Below are 19,877 nucleotides of genomic sequence, written 5' to 3' on the forward strand. Positions count from 1 at the left end.
GGCCGCCGCCCGCCGCCCGGGGGGAGCATCTCCCCGCGGGGCACGACCCTCCCGGCGCCCCGCTCGGCGTCGGCTCCCCCCGCGGCGCGGCGGGGTGCTGCCCGGCGCAGGAGTCGCGCTCCCGATCCAGCCCCGGCGGCGAAACAATGACTTGCGCTCCCCCGCGGGGCTGCCACCGCCTCTCGCGTTGCCGGGCCCGCGGCGGCGGGACGCGGCGCTGGCCACCCCCGGGGCGCCCTCACAGCCCGCCGGCCGCCACCCGCCCAGCGCCGCCGCCGCCCGCCCTCGGAGCGGGGCAGCACCACCCATTGGGGGAGAGGAGGGCGCGGGCGCCGCACGGTCCGCTCTGCCGCTCTATTGGCCGGCGTGACCGCGCTTCGCTCTCTCATTGGCTGCGGCCGCCGCCAGGCAGCGGCGGGGTCGGGCGGTGCCAGCCCGTTGCTGCCCGCCCTCGCCGCTGTGGCTCCCGGCGGGCGAGTAAGTCCGTGAGCGGCCGAGGCGGCGGAGGAGCCGCCGGGCGGGAGGAGTGAGTCTGGCTAACGGTCGTTCTCGCGGAGCCAACTTTTCCCGCGCGGGGTTGGGGCAGCCCCCTGCGCCGGCGGGACGGTTGCGGCCGTTGGGCAACTAACGGCCGGCTTGAGGAGAGCCTCTCCGGCTGCGGCTGCGGCGCGGCGGCTCCGTGGCGGGCTCCCCCGCCCCGCCCTGCCCTGCCGTGCCCTGGGGCAACCGGCGGCGCGCGGCTGGGGCGGCCGTTACCCGCCGGGCTCGCGCGCGGGAGGGAGGGGGCGGCGGTGGGTGGAGGCGCGGGGGGCGGCTGGCGGAGTTGCCGCGTCGGGGCCGGGGGAAGCGCCGGTGCGCGGGAGGGGGCGGGCGGCGGACGGGCAGGGCGGGGGGCTGTGACGGGCTCGGCGGGCCCCCTCCCGCCTGGCGGGGTAGAGCCGCTCTCTGCCCCCGGCGCGGGGCGGGCTGGGGGGGCGGCTGCGGGCACCGGCTGCCGCCTCCCCCCTTCCCGCGGGTCCCCCCGGGGCGCCGCCGGCATCCCGGCCGCGCCCGCCCGCCCGCCGCGGTCCTCCCGCGCCCCGTCTCTCGCTCGGCTCCCGGGCGGTGACCGGGGAGGGCGGAGCGGGGCAGCGGCGGCCCGGCCGGGGCTGGCGGGGCAGAGGTTACTCGTGTGGCCCGGCGGAGGCAGCCGGGGGTGCGGGCGGGCGGCTGCGGGCGAGACAAAGAGCTGCGCCCGCCCGTGTCCCCGGAGCGGGGCCGGCCCCGTCGCGCCTGGCAGCGGCTCCGCGTGTGCCCGCCGGCTCCTGGCGAGGTTTGGGACGTCGGGTAGTGGCCCGCTGTGAAATGCAGTAATTCTGACCGTCCCTTGTGGGTGCTTTGACCCCTGTCGCGGTGGCCGAGGTGCCCGCGGGTAGGGATGCGAGAGCGGGCAGCAACAGTTGCAGCTGCTGAGTTTGTGGTTGAGGTTCGCGAGTAGGGAGACCCGTGGACTGCAGGGGACTGTGCTTGTGTAGGCTTCGGGATTTAACTTCACACGCGTTGAACTGAAGTAACCTTCCATGTGGTTTGTGTTTTAAAGGTAATAGTAAAAACAGAAGTAATGCCGTGGACATGGCTTGTTCCCTGTAATCCCGGAAGCCATCACGTTTGTTTCCCATCCAGCTGAATTCGAACTTTATCCTGAATAAGCTTCTGAAATCTTATGCTCACAAGGAAAAGATTTGTGTACTCAAGGTTTAAGTCTTGATAACATTGGTCTTTCATAATTTTTAATAATACACCACTAGTGCATGAGAAGATGACTATAGAAGAGCAAAATATGGAAGTTTCTAAGAAGTGATTGCTCTTTTGTTCGTTAGCTGCAAATCCAGATTTGGTGATTAGTTGTGGGTTTGTTTGCTTTTTTTTTAAAGGCAACTTGAACAAACGACACTCCAAAGAAGCAAAAAGCACTTTTCTGTAGCAGAGTGTAGACTGGCATTGGCAATTGCTTTTCATGGCGTCTAAAACGCTTTTCTGCAGTTTTTCCCTCTAATAATGTAGCTAGATAATACAGTGTCTCTTCAGAAGTTTGTGCTTTTCACAGAATGCCTTCTTCTATGACTCTGTGCCTTGCTTTTGTTGTTCTCTCTGCTTTCCAACAAGTTCTTTTATGTTGTGAAAATTAAGTGGTGTTGTAAAGCTTAGTAAAATTAATTTCCAATTTCCAATTCGTCAGTGGAATACTTTTGGTAAGAGTAATGTACTTTGAAGCTGAGTTTTAGGTCCATCTGGCACTGTTCTTGGACATATTTTTTTCCTCCAGAGTAAGAAGACAATATGAAAATACTGCTTTTGAAATGCAAAACGTGTCTGCTTCTCTTCTGTGATAATCTTTTTGTGAGACAAGGTACTTCTAACAGGCCTGTTATCAGAGAGGTGGCAATTTTGGAAGTTCAGTATTACTTTGGATGACATATTAACTGTAGCAATTCACTTCCATTCAGTGTTGAGCTGTTTTAAAAGTAGGAGTTAAATTTATTCAGAATGCTTCTTACAAGGAAAAAGGCTTTCCACAGGCAGAACTTCTGCTGTAGCCTCCTGAATGGGAGGATTTTCTTTCGCTTGAGAGTGTTCATGGTAGACATCTACAGGCATAGCTGGGTAGTTAAGTCACTTGGATTCTAATTTTGCAAGGACTTGTGTTGTGAACAAGTGTATGCGTGAGATATTGCAAGGCTAGGCACTGCAAATGGTATGTGTCATCTGTATTTCACTTAGTACAATGGGGCTGACTGTAAGCTGGGAGAAGAGCCCATTTACTGATGCATATGGTATGACTGTATCAAACCTAACAGTCGCTGAGTTCAAGTCTAATTCTTAGTACATGTTAGTGTAAAACCCCGGTATTTTGAACCTTCTTTGTGTGTTCATGTCAGGAAATGCACTTTAATTAAATCCTGCCTTAAGGTAGGTATTAGGCTCCCTCTTAACCTGTCACTGACTGTAACACATGCGACGTGAAAATCACCTTGTTCATTCTGGAAACTCATATATGAGTTATCAAATGTTGGTTAATGTCTGCCTCTCTTAATTAGAAAATAAACATCTATTTTATGGCCTGACATGACACCATTTTGTTTCAGGTTGTGTGGAAGATGCATAGTTTGAGAAATCTGCATAATTTGTAAGAGGAAGGTCACAGTTCCCAGGCTTTTCTTTGGAACTAAGAGCCTGTGGAATACTTCTATATTTGAGGCTTTCAAATGAAACTTTCATGAGGCTTAAATGTTTATGTTGATGAGAATATTAAAATGCAGTGCACTTGGACTCTTGACAAAGATCACCTGGGCGCTCTGCAAACCTATAAAGCCTGCGTTGGGAACAGCTTAGACTTAAATCCGTTAGATGGATCACCAGGTCAGATTTCATTCCCGAGCCTTCACTTAAGCAAATGTGCTCTCTGCATAACCTGGTACGTTTTGTCTCATAAATACAAGCCTGGGTACAAAGTTTATACTTGATTCTGCCGTAGGATTCGTGCAGGTAGTTTTGTGGGCATAAATGGAGATTACATGTATGAATCACTGAACTTGTGTGTTACGTCCAGTGTTACCAGCCAGTCTTCCAGGAGCAATATGCGTGAAGTTTAAGCAGGAGAACCTATCATGCTGTATAGGAAATAAGAATGCTGTCTTCTACGAAGTTGGGAGAACTAGAGTCCAAATCTCTTATACTTTAGAAAAACAGAAGACTACAAATTTGTAGTTATCTTCTGAGGTATAATAGCTTGATGACTGAAGTGACTCTATAATCTCTCTGACTTCTTCCATGGTATTATGAAAATAGTGTGCTTAAAAGCTGCATTTTATATGCAGGGGTTTTCAGTGTGTTGGTTTGTAATTGGTAGAATGTACTTGACAGTATTTGGTGGTTTACTGGAATCTGATAGTTTTCCTGCAAGTATAACACAACAACAGCCCACCTCCACACCCCCCTCTTAATTAGAATTGTAGGCATGAAATCTTTTCTTTAAATCCATTTTCTTTCTTTTCCAGAAAAAATGGCACTTTTGGCAGTTTGCTGTCTTCAGTTGCCAGAATTGAAATGGTGGCATATTAAATACACATTTGGGAGCGGAGAGTATGTTGGATTTAAAGCATTTTTTTTATTAGCATCAGTTAATTAGGAACTTAAATTGGATTAATTGATTTGAAATGCTTCTTGAGGTAATCTCGGAAGGCAGTAACAAAGTGATGTCAGGATAAGGACTGAAATCTGTGTCAGATCATTGTCGTTAAAGACAAGCACCACCAAAGTATGAAAATGTTTTGAATGTGTAGCAACTACATATTGCTGTGAGGCTGTGTTTAAAGCTTGTAGGCTGCTCAAGCTCTGCGTGCTGTTAAAATGTTTTATTAGTTCCTGCATTGACCAGAATCTTTCCAATACTCTGTAAGTGTATGCACACACTTTTAAGCTGAAGTACTTCTGCCTGCTCTCAAGATTTTCTTTATAAGTAACTGACACATAGAATATGTGAAGTTATTTGAAGACATTGGTGAAATTTAAAAAGTTTCCCATGAGGCTGAGGGGTGAAATGCTTCTGTATTGGTTCTTGTTGTAAATCATCAGATTTCTAACAGAATTTGTGCGGGAACGTTAGCATGAAAACTCAAATACTCCTGGATTAGATTTAAAAAACAAACAAACAACATCCAAAAGATCCAGCAACTATAATAGTTTTCAATTTACAGCACATCTAAAATAATGCAGGATATGAAGTGTTTTCTTGTACTTCTGATGAAACTGTTGTGAAGCCTTTGTCCTAATTAGGGCCATGTTCAAGAGCAGCAGAATAAAAATAGAATGTCAGCTTAGTCTGGGAGGGTGACTGTTATTTACAGTGATTTCTTTAGACTCATCCCCACATGAACTTACATGCTTTGGTAACAACTGGAAAGGTGAACGAAAGCACTGTAACTTAAAGCCCAAGTGAGTACTGAAATTGAATGTGACCCTTTCTTGTCATTGCAGTTCTAGAAATGGGAGGATGTTGGTGTATCTGTTTGTGTGATGAGTTAAGGGCTCTGTTTATAAGGCTTCAGTGTAACTTCTAAATGGCGTACAAATTTAATACAAGTGGGTTCGATAAACAGTTGTTACTAGGAGGAGTGTTTATTCAAACTGGAATCAATAAAGCATGTGGAATTTGGACAGATACTTAATCACTCTTCTGTATGGAGAATGTCATGAGAAGCGAGGGCGTGCATGAAAATACTTCTTAGTTTATTTTTAATGACCAGCATTGATGAAGAGTCATCTGATTCTTGAGAGGAAGACTGGAAATGGGTTATCTTTCCAAAACAGATGTATGTTTGTATTCCTCCATCTCTAACCTCTGATGATTTGAAATGCTGTGTAGCAATCAAAGCATAACAAAGAAATTTAGATAAAAGCAATACTAGCCAAGTAGCAAAACACCTATTGCTGAAGCAGAAGTCACGAATTATGTGTATTCTCTGCTGATAAACTTTGTGACAGAAACTGTATAGTTTGGGCACTTTCAATAGCTCTTAAAGACAGCTCTCCTAGGTAAGAGATAAGATATCCTTTCTATCTTGTTACTCTTTTCTATTTGAAAACTAACATTTAATTAAAAATAGCATAGTATGCTCTGAAGCTGCGCTGGATGCTAATTAACTCATTTCAGTGGTTAAAGCCATGCTGTCTCCTAAGGTTTCCTGCTGTTTGCACTGGATAAATATTTATGCTTCAGCAAGGCATTACCTTCAACCTGATGAACAGCGCATACAACTTTAATGATTTTGTTAACACTAAACACGATTCAGGACTATTACTATATTTTATTGCAATACTTTTTTCTTTTTTCTTTTTTTTTTTGTAGAAAGAGGAGAAGCAGCCCGTTACACTTTACATATGTGACAGAGAATTAAATCTAATACTCAATAATTAAGCTGTCTAGCAGTCTGGGTATTGTACAGAAGCTATTGCTGGATAATATAAGGTCTTCCTGAGTGTCTGGTTAATGGACAAGGCTGTACTATATCATTGTGGGGTTTTTTTTCAGTACCTGAATCCCATTCTCATATGTTAAGACAGTTGTTTTGTATTTTTAATGCATTTTAATCCTACAGTATGAGCTATATTAAAGGAAGTGACTGGAATATGTATAAAAGCATTATGTTGACCTAATAAATCTGAAAAAAAAATCATTTAAGAGGTTCTTAATACCAGCTACCATCTGAAACTTGGGATACTGTGAATATGTTCAAACAGTCTGTCATGTAAGATGTGTTGGGTGTAGTAGGAAGCAGGTTATAGGATCTTCAGGTACAAAAATAAGACCTTTTCCCCAGTAACACTGCTTCTCACTGTCTGCTGGCTGAAGGAAATTGTGTTACTCTTCCAGAGTTGAAGTAGATTGCAAAGTCAGACTGCAATGTCATATATTTTGTGTTAGGCTGATGAAAGGAAATTTTTTTGAAAACATGGGGAAGAGTGATTTTAGGAAATTACTTAGCTCTTGGTGCTTTGTGTTAAAGCACCAATTTTATGTTCCTTACAGTAACTTTACACTGGGTTTTGCCAGTGAAATTGAGTGTTCTACAGTTTGTTCTTAGTGGCACATCTGGCTGAACAAATTACTACCTACTCAGTTAAAATAGCACCTTTCTTACTGATTTTCTTCAGGTTGTGCCAAAATACCTCCTTGCTTCATGTCACACGCGTGGACATGCTACTGCTTTTACTCAGTTACAGCTTTTAGGCTCAGTAAGCTGTAGTCTTTCCACTCTCTCACTAATTATATTGACTCCATATGTCAGGTCTAGAAAGACTAATAGGCTCCTGCATTTTTTTGTCCTGCTTTGAAATAAATTCCCAGTGCAGCAGCCAGAGGAGCAGGTGAGAGGCTTTTGACAGTAATTTTGCACATCCACTTACATGTGCGTTCTGCAGCTTTCCCGGTGCTGGTATAGTACTTACCAATTGCTGCCTGTCTTGAAAGAATGTGATTTACATTTAATTGTAAAGCTGGGGAAAAACATTCAAGTTTCTATCCCTTCCCCCCCCCCCCCCCCCCCATTTCCTCAGCAGCATTTTGTGTCAGTACTGTAAATGATGAGTATGTTCACCACAGTGGTGTAATGATGAGACACTAAATCAGATTTGTCATGTTACTTAGTGAAACACAACCATGAGAATGCGGAGTACTTAGTGATATGTATCTTGTTGTGTAGCTTGAAGTATCAGGGTTCTGTTGTTTCAGCTAGAATTGGTTAAAGTTTTGTTGAATTTTTAGTAATGTGTGCAAATAGAGCAGAGCTACTCTTGCAGCACTTCTGCATCGTGTTAGAGATTGGCAGAGTAGTTTGTGGTCTCTGCTACTTTTGCTGCCTTAGTAACTTTTGCTTGGCATGTGTATTTTCAATATTATTCTCTTTCTTACGCTAAAATTTAAGACTGGTTGGGGCATGTGCATTTGTACTGGTTACCAGCAGTTCTTACTAGACTGCAATGGTTATTTGTGCGGTGATACTTTATCCCAAACTGTTATTGGCAAGCTGTGGCTGCACAGGAAAAACTGATAAGGATTTTCCACCTGAAACTTAACATAATCAGAGTAAGATCTCTAAATTATGCAGTTTCTTTGCATGTATAATGCATACATTCATTCAGTCCTTAAGTAATGAAAAATCTTTGATTTGTTCTCATTTTAGTGGTTTCAAAGGCATCTTACATGTTTTGCGCTATTCTCACAAAGAAGCAGATGATAGTTCTGTGTTCACAGAGTTGCAGCAGTCCAGTGAAATGGTGACGAGGGCTAACTAACTTCCTTAACCATTTACAGCTGCTTTCGGTATGGTAGCACAAGTCTTGTATAAGTTCAGTAGCAGCAGCAGTAGGATGTGGGTATACTTGATGTCAAGGGAAGAAGAAACACTTTAAAGAAGGTCCCTGCTTGTACAGTAAACAGAGGAACTGACAAAAGTGTGAATAGGAAGTTTACTGAGTGATGAAACAGGAACCAAATCATGCCACATTTACCCTTCAAGAGGTTCCTTAAATGTGTCTCCTGATTTTAAATGATAGATGTATGATCTTTGTGTTGTGCAATGAACCTCCACCCCCCAAACGTCATACCCTTTGAAAAGTGGCTATTCACTGAGGTCATATTTGTCTTTTCCTCTCATATGGTAATAGCTTTCTTTGTTCTTGGTTCATTGTCACTCCTCTTCCCTATGGATATGACAGTTTTTACAAACATAACCTGTTGCTTCCTAGGGTCATTAAGCTGTATTGATACTGTTCAGCTTTGGTTCGTTTGAGTCCACTGTGTCCCAAATACATGTGTAGTCAATGACCAGTTTCCATGTACTGTCATAATTGCATCTGCTATTCAAGTGACTTTTCAGTTGCTGCTTGTAAGCAGAATACACCAAATCAAGTTCCAAATTCATAAACTTCAGATTATTATAGAAACAAATTTTGGCTACTTTGTTGTTAGGCTACAGAAATATTTGGCAGGCTCTAAATCATGAAGTCTGTGCTCTAAACCAGGACTGTGAATTTGTAACTGAATATTGAAGTATGGCTCGCTTATGCCAGAAATACTAGGTATGTAGGTCTTAAAGAATGCACTTAGAAACCAGGCCTGTCTTGAGCAGAAGACATCTTGAGATTTAATAAGAGTGCAAATAAAAGAAAGAGGAAGGGAAAATGAATGCATGCTCTGTTATTTTTAATCTTAAACTGCTTTCTGCTACCTAAGTGATTTCCGTATCAATTCATTAGAAACTTTCTGTTGTTACGGCTTTGGAATAACGGCAGATAACTAGGCGATACCATTTACCCTGGATATCTGTATGTGAGTTGCTCAGATAAGAGTCCCTCCAGACCCTCTTTAACTTGAGTTTCATTAGATTTATATTTCTTTTCTTTGACTAGTATTCTGAGCTTTAGATACTTTCCTGATGTGGGAACTTTTTACTTGAGGAGTTTTTTCATCTAATATTAATTCAGCCTAAATTAATATGCCCTACAATGTAAGACAATTAATACCTTTCTTTTCTGCTTTACCAGTATTATGCTTTTAGGATTTGACTTTTTTTTTTTAATTACATTACAGAGCAAGACATACAGGGTAGTAAGTTGCCTGAGTCTTCAGGTTGCGCACCCTTTGTACTACAGCATATGAATTATATGTGGCAATAGAGTGTTTCATGTGTTGGATGTAACTTTTTCTGAATGAGAAGTTAAAGGAATCATCTTCTTCTGTTGCTTATAAAGTAGTAAAAAACCACAAAGTTGTTCTTAGGTGCTCTGAATTTTTTTTCAACTGAACATGTCCAGTCTTGTGAGAGTAACAGGCTTGTGCCAAGAGGGCTGTTGTGTGGTGGGGCGGGGACTGGGCGGGAAGGGATGAGGAAGAATGAGAAAACTGACATGGAGAGATAAAGCATGTTTTTCCTGAAGCTGTCTAACACAGCATTATCTGCATGTATTGATGGATCATTTTAATTCTGTAACCTAACAGAGCAATCATCAACCACTCCAAGCAAGCTAAATCCTGAGATTATTTTCAGTATTGATGTACCCCTCCTGTGCAAAATGCACCTTTGTACAGCTTCTTTCTGTCAGTGAGCTACTGAAACATGTATCAGTAGGCCACCATAAACATCTTTTTCCCACAAAATCTGTGGTGAATTTCTAATAGCAAGGTTCCTGCTTTTCTCTTGTGATCTGTGGAGGAATGGTAGAATGGTATATTGGAGATAATATTGTGCAAATATTAAGCTATCGTGAATGCTAATGCTGTTGTGTTGGTAGAGTTAGGATGATGGGATTTATCACAGAACTCATTTGAAATAAATGCTCTAGAGTGAAAGTAAAATCAAACCCTTCCATTGCAGTTATATTTGATCACATCTGATGTTACTACACTATATTGTAGATCCAGCCTGGGTAGACACACCATAATGGCTACTCTTGCAGTGTATTATGCTCTTAAAAGAATATTTCTGGGACATCCAGACTTATCCTAGGATTTATGCCAAAAGCATAGTTTCATGCTTTTTTCAAATGCAGTGTGTTGGACTTTCTTAGATAGGAGTGGAAATGCTTTGAAAGGATAGTTCATATTTGTGCATACATGAAAACTTAGGAATGTTTGCGGAGTAGGAGTCCAGGTTGTAGAGAGGAGTTCTAACAGGACATGTGCAACTGTCTGGTGAAGGAGGGTATGAATTCAAAGCAGACAGAATTCTCTTTAAATGGTTTTCATGCTAGTAATACTATTTTTACAAGTTTTTAGAACTTACAACAAGTAATTTTTGGCAAATAATAAGTCACTTCTGAAGTACATGTAAGTTCTGCAACCTAATTCTCAGTTTGTGGAGCTCCTTGCATTTTGTGGAGGTAGAAGAAAGGTTCAGCTGAAATGCAGTCCCAAGAGCTGCTACAAAATTTCTTCCTCGGGGCTTTTGTAGTTATCTTTTGAAGTTAGTCTCCGGCTTGCAGTTGGGCATCTTTGCCTTTCAAATTAAATGAGGTGCAGATACCTAGAACGAGGTTAGAAATAAGATCTCCAGAAATCTCATTCCCAGCCAGTGGAGTTTGGAAGTTTTGGCCAAAAGTGTTGCATTCTTAATGTCGCTACTAGAAAGCAGAAGGTGAAGAGCCTGCTCAAACTTCTGTCCCTGCTCTGAGCTGAGTCTTTTTCCTTCTGATATGTCACTGCTAAACTGCTTGTCAGACGAATGCTGCTCCAATTGCTTTAGCTGGAACTACATGCTGTAATGGTAGGAGGTGTTGGAATTATGCCATTAACAGTTGATGCTAGAGATGAAGTACAGACTCTGCTCCATTCTCTGCATGCTTTTTAGGTCATACTCAAGCTATTGTGTAGCATCTGCTTATGCATGCTTTACACAGAGTCTTCGTGACAGCTGAATTACCTGACACCTTTTTGATACGTGGCTAACTGAACTCTAACTTGAGATGACTTGCAATTTTCACATAGGAGGGAAGACTTGTTTTGAAAATTGGCTTGCAGCAGACTTCACAAACAGCTAGATTAGACTAATCACTGATAGTAAAGGTACACTACAATAGCACTGAAGTTTGAGGAGGTAAGGAACTAGATGTCGCAGCACTGCTACCAAAATAATGCTCTGTGCTCTTGGAAAGACTACTGGTTGGTTCAAGACTTGTATGCAACACTGAAACAAGATCTGTAACATAATTATTCTCTCTTCATCCGTTATTCTGCTTCACTATTTTAAATTATTTTGGGTTTCGGGGAAACTTCCTGACTTCACAGGGATGTAGCTTTGGGCTTAGGGAAACTAGGGCGCATGGGAACAGTAAGTTTACTGTACTTGGGATTCTGTAGAGAATATTTCTTGTAAGTGGGTAACTTTGGCAGCACTGCTTTCCCTTACAGAAGTTATAAGAGCACTGTGTCACCTGCTGCACTACTGCCTACTCATAGATGCTCTTGACACAAGTTACAGGAGTGCTGATACATAGAGAACAGATAGTTTGTGAAGTTTTCTAGTTAGTTCTTATCAGAGCATAAAAAGATACCTTAATACTGTGGAATTCCTGTGGCTAAAGCAAAAACTGGAAAACTTTTGTGGATTAGGTCACTTTTGTAATATTAGCACACTGTTCCCTTTTACAGATTTGTTTTTGTTTCAGTTATGTTCGGTTAAGCTTGTCGTACTCACTTTAATGTTAAATTCTATATCCTTATGGTGCATATCATTACTACCTTGATTTTTCTTTGTGTATGTTAAACTGGTAACTGTATTAATCCAGAATGAGTAAGAACATACTTGAAGACAAGATTTTTTCAATTACATATATCTTATCTAAGACTAGACTGTTTATATCTATCCTTTTTTAAAGGTTTAATAAGATGTAAACAATAGTGTTTGCATGGAGTAAAACAAAAGAGGAAGTGAGTATATTTCAGCTGCTAAGAAAAACTTTAGAAAGTAATAGCTCTTATTTTCCTATAACAGATGTAAGTATCAGTATATTACAGATGACAGAAAAGCGAACACTTGAAGATACACTGCAAATGAAATAGCCTGAAAGAGAGTACAGCTTCTGCAAGCTGGAGAATGAGATGTAACCAGAGTAAGTTGTTTTACAGATGGTCAGTTTTGACTGACTGCAGTTACCAGTATGGCCGTCGCACTTAGCATATTTTTGTGCAGAAGGCAGCAAGGAAGAAATAGTAAATTAAGATTTTGTTAAAATCTTTTTTAAAAAAAAGAATAATTGAAGCTGTGGAAGTTACTTGATCTTACTTGTTTGGCACTGTACTGCTAGGACTGCTTTTACAATATAAATCTGACTTACTATGGCTTGTATAAATTCAAGTAAGTATATCCATGTGTAATCTCCTACCTCTATCTTGGTGAGTTGTTTAGCTGGCATGAGACATTCAGTTGTCTTGAAAGAGTTATCCCTTTGCTGGTGAAGGGCAAGTAGGAGATTAGTTGCATACAAAGGTGGTTTGTAATTATTTGCTGATCTGAAGTTGAGCAAATATAGTCGCCAGGAGTCAAACATCGGGGTTAAAACCTTCAAAAGCCTAAGGGATCCTACTTTCCGCTCAAGACTTCTTAGAAAGCTTTCATTGTGAATGTTTTAGGTCATGTGTGCTCATATGGCTGTTTTCCAGCATTGTAAATGATTTTATGGCCTCAGCTGTAGGTGTGGGGTGTTTTGGCTTTGGTTTGGTTTTTTTTCCTGTTGATAGAATTGAAAGGTTGTAGAAGGCTGAGTTGTAGTTTGATATGCCAAGTATTCATGTGTAGGTTTCTGGGCTGAAAAGCATCAATATTCTCAGGTGCTGGATCTTTTGCACAAGAAACAATTGCATTTAAGACAGTTATTTATAGTTTCTATACAGTCTAGTTAATGTATGCTTTCTTTCTTTAGAGTAACTGTTCTTTTTCCTTGTTTGCTGTCAGCAAAGCTTAGTTGAAATCTCTTGTCTGTGACCAAATATTACTAGGCTTATGATGTTAAAAAAGTTGTAATGGATAACATTCAGGAGGACTTTTCCATTTAATGGGCAAATACCTATCACTTTGTCATATCCCAGGTGTAAGCTGTTCAAGAAGCATATGTGCCCAAGATCAGGGAATCTTACTTAAATCTGTATCGTGGAAAAGTCCGTTGACCCCTGACTTTTCAAGGCTGATGTTTCACATCATGATCAAAAGTGTAAGCTCCAAATAAAGTGATTGCATCTAGCGCTGGCAAGGCTGGGGAGGGGAAAGCAGCAAAACTGAAAAATGCCCTTGGCAATATGAAATTCAAATTGACTGCAATTTCAGTTCCTAAGGTTCAGTAACCTTTACAAACCACTGCGAACAAACATGCTCGAAACAGTTATCTTTATGTAGGTTCAGTATTATATTGTGAAGAAGACTGTAGTTATGACCATACTGAATCGGATCAGAATTTCTGAAACCTTGTTGTCTAAAAGTGGCTGTTAACAGAGGCCTAGAGAGGAACTGATAGGGGAAGCTGGAAGAACGTTCTGGGGAAGCAACTTCTGACTTCAACTTTCTGAACCTATAGTTTCACCTAATACTTGTTAGCTCTTCAGCTAGAAGATGCTGAACAGCCATCTCTTGTCATTTTAGGAATTTGCTTGAGCCTGAGTCACTGATGGTTGTTGACACTGCCTGACTTTACACTGAAGGTGGCAATTATCAGAGAATATTTGATACTGAGTGTTTGAGCACTGCTTGCGTTGTGTATTTGAATAGAGCATGTGACTGTTTCAGGCTTAGTGCAATGCAGTTTTTGTTCTTTTGTGCAAGTTCGAAAAATGTCAAGAAATCAGACCTGGCCTTTATGGTTTCTGAAACTTGCCAGGGTGATTTTTGGAGTCTACAGTAGTATCAGTTTGTTTTCTCAAGAGACTTTGAATGATTTTCTACCCATTACTGCACCTACAAGTATTTGTTGGAACGGGATAGCTTGACCGTATTCGAAGTTGTATAGTAAATGAACAGATACCTGTATCACTAGAGTGAGTTGTACATTAACATCAGGAAAACACATTCTCTTCTTTGGCAGTTTATTCAAGAGTACCCTTGAGCGCATGCTGTTACCTGTTCTGAGGCTTACCAAGGATTCTCTTTGTCTCTGAAACAAATCGGGAGAGAAGAGGGTTCAGCAACACGAATGTGAAGTGTAGACTGTAATTCTTAAGTGAACCTGATGAATGATGTAGAGCTGATTTAAAAACTTTTTAATAACATTACCACTGAATCTGCCACTTCAAAGGGTAAGAAGAGTTGAGTCCTAATTTGCCTTTCCCTACTTTTGTGTATAAACTACTACAGAATACAAGGTCAACACGTACTGGGGACTTGATCTCTTATGGGTCTCGTACATGCTAACAGAATGCTCACAAATTTACTTCGTTCCTTTTCTGGGATGAGTTGACAGATTTGGCTGATGGTTCATAAAAACCTTAACTTTCTGCTCTGTTCCCCTTAGGCTTTTTTCATTTCTATTTCATAGCAAATAGTACAATATTCCAAGCAGATACTTCTCAGATTAGGTAAGGATGCAGCATATGCTTTCCCTCTTCTTCCAGCAATTCCCAGAGGACGGGGCTTGAGCAGTTTTTGGCTCCTGGTTTTGTTTTTTCCAGCTCTGTGACTTCCACTAGCAAATAGCTAATACTGTGGTTCCAGAAGGTCAGTTCTGCAGAACTCAAGTTCATTCTTCATCCAAGTACATTCTCCTTGTGCTTAATCCAGATGTCATTTTCACGCATGCCATCTGTGGATGAAGTTTACAAAGGCTGTGTAGCTTTAAAGAATAGGAAAGCCACCTATTATGAGGATTTCTTTTTAAAGAACAACCTGTGCATGCGTTGTCAGTGATCTCATTCAAGGCTATAATTTGATATTACTGTATTAAAGCCTTAAGTGACAGGTATGAAAAACTGAAGCTGTTTAAGTAGATGAATTCACTGGTAAGTTTGCCAGAGAATGCACATTGCATATTAATTCATCTTGGCTCACCCTCCACAAGCTCAGTCCATAGCAACTTTTTCTCCTCCCTCAATTAAAATAGTAAATTCAATAAGTTTCTGGTGTATTTATGCTGTAATGGAAAAAAGAATGGTCTTTGTAGAGACTTTGTAGAAGTATCAAAACAAGACTTGCTTTTGTCAGATAAACTTGCTTGATGTCTTATTGCAGTTGCACTATTCGAAACAAAACAAAAATTGGTACTGCCTATGTAAGGGGAGTGTTATTACAGTGTTAGATCAAGATCAATTTACAGCTCTTGGAGGCTGCTTATTACTTAGGAACAGATCCAGATGACAGTCTTACTTCTGGATCTTACCTTACCAGTCAAGCTATAGCAAAAAGGATTGCAGATTTTGAATAGAATGTAAATTGAAGTTACTCTCCTCTTGTTGATATTTGAGCTCAAGTTGCGTATGTCCTAAGGTTCCAATGTTAGGGATTAGTAAGGACTCTATGGCTTTATGTATGCTTGCTTTAAACGGATATTTATTAAGAAAAGCTAGTTTGTTAATTGTTTGGTGTAAATCCTATTTCTTGCTGCTAATCCAAGTTGAGAGTCTTGTGGAAAGTGCTCCAAAGTGCTTTTAACTCACAAGGCGTAAACACACCATTAAATTTGCCATGTGTTAGCTGTGCTGCAGTAGCTATGCATGCTTTCATCGTGTGGCAAATGTGAAGTAAGGTGCAAAGACCCGCAATGGAAGCGTGTCACCTAAAGTTGCTTTGCTTCATGCATGATGTAAGTTAAGGATATACATGTGACTAATAAAAGTTCCACAGAGATGGGCAACCTGACTGTTACTGAGATGTATCACGAATGATTTTATGATATCATTTGAATCCTTGAGACTTCTTCCTCTTTCCGGCAACTATCTGCCATCAGGACATCCAAATGACTGCCAAATCTTTTGGGATGAGGAGCATGGGGACATTTGAAGCTGCTTGTTGGTTTTAGTCAAAGTGTTGTTTGATTTGTGAGGACAAAAGCAATTTGTTTTTAAAGGAATTATCAAACTCCACTCATCCAAACTCTTTGCAGGGACTTAAGAGGAAGAGACCAAGGGAAAAAAAAAAATCTATTTAAAGGGAATTACACACTGATGTACCTTAAGACTTCTTTTGGGAGAAATGCTGTGTAGTGCTTGCTGTATTGTTTGAATTTTTGTTACAGTTTTGGTATTTATAAAGTACATTCTCAATAGAATTTTACAGCATTTTTTAAAATAATGTATTTAAAAAAATGTATTTACTTTATCCACTTTATGTTGCTTTAATTCCATAGTGACTGGAGCATCTAATGCTCGCAATGCCCTGTGTCTTGCAGTTGAATCCACTGAAATGGAGCTGTAATAAAGCCATACTTTCTTACTCCTTTTGGGATTTTTTCTGTAAAAGGTTAACAGATGCTCCAAGTTAGGCCTTACTTTGGCCCACTTTGTGTTAGATATTCCATTTGAGAGTTACATTTGGTAAACTTTCTGTGGGCTTCAGAAAAAAATTGTATTAAGTGAAATTTGTTAATCTTTCCTTTAGAACAGTTTTGGGTTTGCCGGCTCATTGTTGAACACATTGTTGCACCTCAACTTGGCCTGTTCTTGAACTAGCACAAAATGTGGCAACTGTCAGCAAAATAGTAGGTCATTTGCCTGTTTTCAGAGATTCCCCACACCTGATGTGTGGAGTTGAGGTGCTTTTTCCTTCTAGGGAGACATCAGTCTAACAGATAATCTTTGTCTTCAAGGAAAATAATTATGAAATCAGATTTCTTATTTGTGACACTCAAATATGTGTCGCTGTGGGTGCATGCATATGTGCCTGAGGTTAAACAGTATGCTCAGAAGGGTATATGCATTTTTTTAACGTGGGAAGGTGAAGTAAGGACAGTCTACCTTCTGAGCATCTCAACTGCCTTAACTCTCAATGGAATGACTCTGCTACTTATAAAATTAAAGGCTTGATCAGCAAAAGCTTTGTCCTATTTCTTTTAGTTCAGCTTTTTATAGATTTGATTACAGAATTCATGCATTTGCCAAAAAAAAAAAAAAAGACCTGCCTTCAAATGCTCGGCCATAAAATCTTGAAGTATTGTCCTTAGTCCAAATGATAATGCCAGCCACGGATGCTCTTGCTGTTTTTACTGGTCAAATGAATCCTGTGTTCTCTGGGAGTCTCTAATCTGAAAATAGTGCTTGATGGATCAGTAGAAATAGGTGAAAAAAAAAATGCATCCTTTGGATAAATGTGGTATCAACTATGGACTTGGAGTATCCAGGACTCTTCTGGACACTTCTAAAGCACGGGTTTCTTGCTTTGAACAGGCAGTATTAGTGCAGGCATTTGTGTTATTAGTGGGGCTCAGTAGGGAATGGTTACTATTGTTGACACTGCTGAAGCATGAGACATCACCAAAGCCTTTGTCCACCTTCACAGGAATGAAAATAGAGCTAGTGAACTGTGTGGTTCTGTAGGAACTATCGTTGCTTTAATAATTGTAGAAGCCTTTGTGTTTGTTATCACACAATATTATCCTTAAAAGCCTCACTTCACAGCAGGTTTTGACACACAACCTATACCATTCAGAGGCCACTAATCCATAGTGTCATCATTATACATTTAGAGACTATCAGTGTTGTCAGAGTTGGTATTTAGCTGGATGAGTTTCCTTCGTGGCAGTTCTTCCTATTTCTTTGTTGATATAGCATGACAGAATGGATGAGGTTTGAATGGGCATTTGGAGATCATCAAGTCTAACCTCCTTTGCTCAAAGCAGTGAAAATTGGAACAGGTTGCTCAGGATCTTGTCCAACTGAGTCTTTAGTATCTCCAAGTCAGAAACCAACTTGTCCATTGACTCCTCAGCCAATCTGGGCAACCTGTTGCAGTGTTCAATAGTCCTTATGTGAAATTACACTTAAACCCTTTTTTAGAGTACTTCAGTTTGTGCCCCTTGCCCCTTGTCTTGTCACAGGACACCAATGAGAAGAGCCTGGCTCTGTCATCTTTGCTTCCTCCCTTCAAGTAATTATCTACATTCATAAAATCCCTGTGAGCCTTTTCTTTAGGCCTAACGGTCCCAGCTCTCTCGGACTCTGTGAAAGATGTTTGTCCACCAGTTTTGTGGCCCTTTCCTAGACTCATTCTAGTATGTCCATGTGTCTGTTGTGCTGGGGAGCTCAGCACTCCAAACGTGTCTCGCTGGCACCAAGCACAGGGAAGGATCACCTCGACCTGTGGTGATCTGGGGCTGTTGGCGTCTGCTGCGGGGCTGGCGTGGTGGGCTCGTGCTCCCCTTGCTCATGGAGACCCGCCAGGCTTTTTTGGCAAAGCTGCCTGGCAGCTGTCTGGCCCCTGTGTGTGCTGGTGCCTGGGGTGGGTTGGCCCCAGAAGCCGGACCTGGCGTTGCCCTTTGAACTTCCGAGGGTCGCGTGTGGGCTCCTGTCCCCTGCCTGTTGGTGGCCTGTGAGTGGCAGCGCACCCGCTGGGGTACCCACCTCTCCCGGCCTTGCGTTACCTGCGAACGTGCTGAGGGTGAGCTCTGTCCCCTCACCCGCCTCCATTCATGAAGATTTTAAACCGTCCCGGCGCGGGTACGTCCTCCCGGTGCGCACCGGTAAGGCCCGGTCTCCAGCTGGGCCGCGTGCCGCTGGTCCCAGCCCTTTGGGCCTGGCAGCTGTGGCAGTTTTCTGTGCCTGGAGGCCTGGGGTTCCTGAGGGTGGGTTCCTGGGGGCTGCTCTTGCTGGAGACGGGAGAAGCAACGGCGGTAGCGAGTACCATGGCCTTTTCCGTATCTCCTGCCAGCAGGTCCTCTTCCCCACTCAGCTGGGGAGCCCTGTTTTTCCCTTGTCTTCCTGATGCTGATGTTATTTTCCGTTCTGGAGCATTCCTGATCCTTCTTGCTTTGATCCTTCTTCCTCTTGGGATCCTATGCTCTGCTGTCATGGTCCACTGTGGCTGCCCTGACCTTCACATCACTGCTGAGTTTTTCCGTGTTTGTAACTATGATGCCTTCCCTTGTTGGCTCCTCTATAATTCCTGAAAGAGGTTACGATCAGTGTACTCCAAAAACCTTCTGGGCTGCTTGTTCCCTTCTGTGTTGCTTTTCCAGGTGATAACAGGATAGTTTGTGTTCTGTGTGAGATCTTTGTACCTGTAAATGTGAGGCTTCTTCAGTTGTAGGAACAGGGTCTCATACATTTCATCTTGGCCAGGTGATGAGTAGCAGACACCTGCTACAATGTTACTCGTGTGGATCTGCCTTCTCATCTGTGACCCGTAAGCTCTCAGCTGTTTGATCCTCCATCACAGGGCAGAGCTCCATGCATCCTTGCTGCTCTCCCAAATAAAGGGCAGCTTTCCTTCCTCACTATCCCAGACTGTCCTTAAAAAGCCTGTATCCAGCCATGGCAGCAGTCTGGTCACATGAGCTCTGCTGCTGTGTCTCGGTGATCTTGTTGAGATCACAGCCCTGCAGCTGCACCCAGACCACTCATTCCTCCTGCTTGGTTGCCATGCTGTGTGTGTGATGGTGTATGGGCACTTCACAGAGGCACCCCGTCGGGCTGATTTGCTAGAAAAGGTATTAGAGCTTCCCTCGTCGTGCTGTCCTGCAGGCAGTGCTTTATGTATGTGCTTATGTTTGAGGTGTGTCCCTGGCTAGCTCTGCAAGGTCTCTTGCCTGTATCGCTTTATCCTTTGCTTGCCAGCTCAGTCTGCCACTTCCTCCCTTGGCTTTGGGTTGTCATCTGCCTCCCCCGATGTTGCTGGTATCCTTATGGGCTGCCCCAACCTTCTACCTGC

At 42.6% G+C, this 19,877-nt stretch overlaps 1 protein-coding gene across 7 annotated transcripts in view; it reads left to right on the forward strand.

Moving 5' to 3' along the window:
• The first annotated feature begins 402 nt into the window (after nucleotides 1-402).
• HYCC1 (hyccin PI4KA lipid kinase complex subunit 1) overlaps nucleotides 403-19,877 on the forward strand; it is a 49,939-nt gene continuing 30,464 nt past the window's right edge. For 4 of the 7 annotated variants that reach the window (XM_055707557.1, XM_055707561.1, XM_055707563.1 and 1 more), the window contains exon 1: nucleotides 403-526. The gene's annotated coding sequence lies outside the window, so the exon portion shown is untranslated. Of the gene's footprint in view, nucleotides 527-1,605; nucleotides 1,735-12,016; nucleotides 12,148-19,877 lie in introns of those variants that run through there. The other 3 variants (XM_055707558.1, XM_027814729.2, XM_055707560.1) reach the window with 3 other exon arrangements.

This window comes from Falco cherrug, chromosome 4, assembly GCF_023634085.1.
Source record: "Falco cherrug isolate bFalChe1 chromosome 4, bFalChe1.pri, whole genome shotgun sequence".
Classification (NCBI taxonomy): Eukaryota; Metazoa; Chordata; class Aves; order Falconiformes; family Falconidae; genus Falco; species Falco cherrug.